The sequence below is a fragment of the Nymphaea colorata genome, chromosome 6, assembly GCF_008831285.2.
Source record: "Nymphaea colorata isolate Beijing-Zhang1983 chromosome 6, ASM883128v2, whole genome shotgun sequence".
Classification (NCBI taxonomy): domain Eukaryota; kingdom Viridiplantae; phylum Streptophyta; class Magnoliopsida; order Nymphaeales; family Nymphaeaceae; genus Nymphaea; species Nymphaea colorata.
The window spans coordinates 17,277,560-17,280,244 of NC_045143.1; positions in this window are offsets into that span (position 1 = coordinate 17,277,560).

The window sequence follows — 2,685 nt, forward strand, 5'->3', positions numbered from 1 at the left end:
AAACTTGTGTATATGCATTTATATGTGTATGTGTATGATCCATAAGCTATATGCACAAGTGCGTATATAACGTAGTCTTACATATATATACATTTGACTATATGAGTAATATATGTAAGCATTTTTATTCTTTTTGTAATTGTATTTTTCTAATTTTTATGTTGTGCAAGCTCAGCTTGGTCAATTGAGTCTGACCAAGCTATGGTCAGACCTGTGAGTTTTTTAGGCCTTGGTGCCTTATATTATCACAAGAGGTAGGGACTTCAACTATATCGGAGCTGAACATCTCTTCTGCACACAAATACTGCATTACAAGCTAAGTTGAAATTCTCAGGAATTTGCTAAAGGAAGTTGTGATCATTGATATATACTTGCTTTTGCTCTTGAAAAGTTTCATGTTTCAGGCGGAGTTCTAAAATCTGTCCATCCCCATAGTCTCATCCCCTCATCCAAAAATTTTTTATTGCCCCGTTGTTTCACTAAACCTGACCTTTAGGCCAATATTTTCCGATGTTTAAGCTTGCTTTGCTAAAAGTGACACTATGAACAATTTTCAACCTGCTCATAAATGCAAAGAGGGGCATATATTTAAATGCAATATTTTCTTACATTTTAGATCCTAAAGGCCCAAACTGGTCCACATTTTTCTAAAATTTCCTTCCAAGTTCTTTATTTTTGGACCTAATGATTATGATCTGGGACAATGACAAGGCCCAAGTTCTTTACTCCTCTCCAACAACCTTGTACACATGAAACCTTTGAAATCAATACCTTTAAAAGAGTAGTGACTGTATTTTGTTTTACAAAAATGCCAAAAAGATACTCCAATGACGGTTTTATGTGTATGGAAACTGTTACTGAGAGCAGGGGTAGTTATTACAATTGTCTTTTGGCCGTCGGTTTTCCATGCTTACAATTGCTCTATATTGTGTCGGCGACTTATGGGGATTTTCCATTCATATAGCTGTCTGGTACCTAAGTTGAGTACCATTTAACCATTAGGAGAGGGAAAATGTGTCCTTATTTTATTACTTTCGGCAGCTTGACACTGTGATTACAGCAGCTGCCTGTATCAAATTCAATAATGACTAGCAAGGGAATGAGTAGGTGTGACACTTATTAAAAATTACAAAATGTGGGTTTTTCAGGTTGCAGGCAAAATGTAGGCCCAAAAAGGAAATTTTTCAAATGTCTGTCCCTTGTCAATGATTGAATAATATTTTTTGCATATGGGCATATAAAAAATTTATCGAGGTATGACACTTTGGGATTCATGTAACTAATTTGCATGTCCAAGTTATCCATATTGGTGCTCACTGTGCCTGTTGTCTAGATTTGTACATTTCCAGTCAATAGTTGGTATGAACTGTCAATTTTTGCCTGCAGAATCTTGGTTTGTTTATGGTTCAAAATTCAAATACCTGTTTTATATATCTGCTTATAATGAAATGGATAAAATATGTTGATTTCAAACAAAAAAAAATCTGATTGTTGGAGCTAGAACCGACTAATTATATTCAGAGTGTGTGTTTAAACCAATTTAACACCTTCTTAGTAATCGGTGTGCTTCATGTTCAATCTCTGATCATCCTTCCAAATTTTCTGCTTCAATGCTTTCAGATTATTTCTTTTGACGAAGTAATGCCTTGGGGTTGTTAGATCCATTTGCTTCAACACTTTATGTTACAAAAAGAAGAACCAAATAATAGTTTTGCTGCACCTAACTCTCCTTGCTCCATAGGGTTTTAGAAAGTTGTTCAAGAACCGTACAGACATTGGGATCAAAACAAAATGGGGAAACTTAATATGAAGCTATTGAAGGAAGCATGTATAATGTATATTTTCTGCACATAAGATTCTTGTCAAAGATTATCTTGAGGCACAGTGTGTCATACCGTTATTATTGCCAAACAACCACCCAAGCACCTCTTGGTTTTGCTATGCATCTCTTGAGTTCCCAATGTCTGGTTGATGTAACCAGATCCAATATCAATAAAATAACATGTCCCTTAATCTTTACCATCTAACGGTGTTTCATTTATCTTCACAGAAACCATCAAAGAAGAATTTTTAATGTCATAAATGATTGTTTTCCCAACTAGATCACTCTCTCATTTTCTAGTGATAGAATAGTTACTGCAGTGTGTCCATTTGGCAACCAAAAAGCAAAAAGAAATATTTTGTAGACAGGGGAGGGGGAGAGAGTGAAGTGGCAAAAGATGGGTCACCTATGCAGGCCAGGCACTATCTAGGGATTACATTTATATATGTATTCTCTTAATATTATAATAATTATTATAGATAGATAGATATATAGATATGTATATATGACTAGAATTTCTTTCATTGAGATGTTCTAAAGTTTGATCTGATTCTGGATTACATTGATGCAGGAATTTTTTTTTTTATTGGCGTGCCTAACATGTCTGTTTACTTTGGTTGTGCATGGTAAGTAGGACGCTCCTCTGTTCTTCGGAAACTGATGCTTAATGTTGATAAATTAGCAAAAAGGAAGATAGTGTTGATTTCAGCTTGCTTGTCTTTATACAGGCCAGCAAGCGAGAGAGGCAAGGGACACACACTCGAAGCAATAGTCTGCACTTCTTCCTGTCAATTCGGTCACCACCTGCAATATCCACCAACCAGCTTGGGTTCCATCATATTTGTAGCATTAATTCAGAGTTT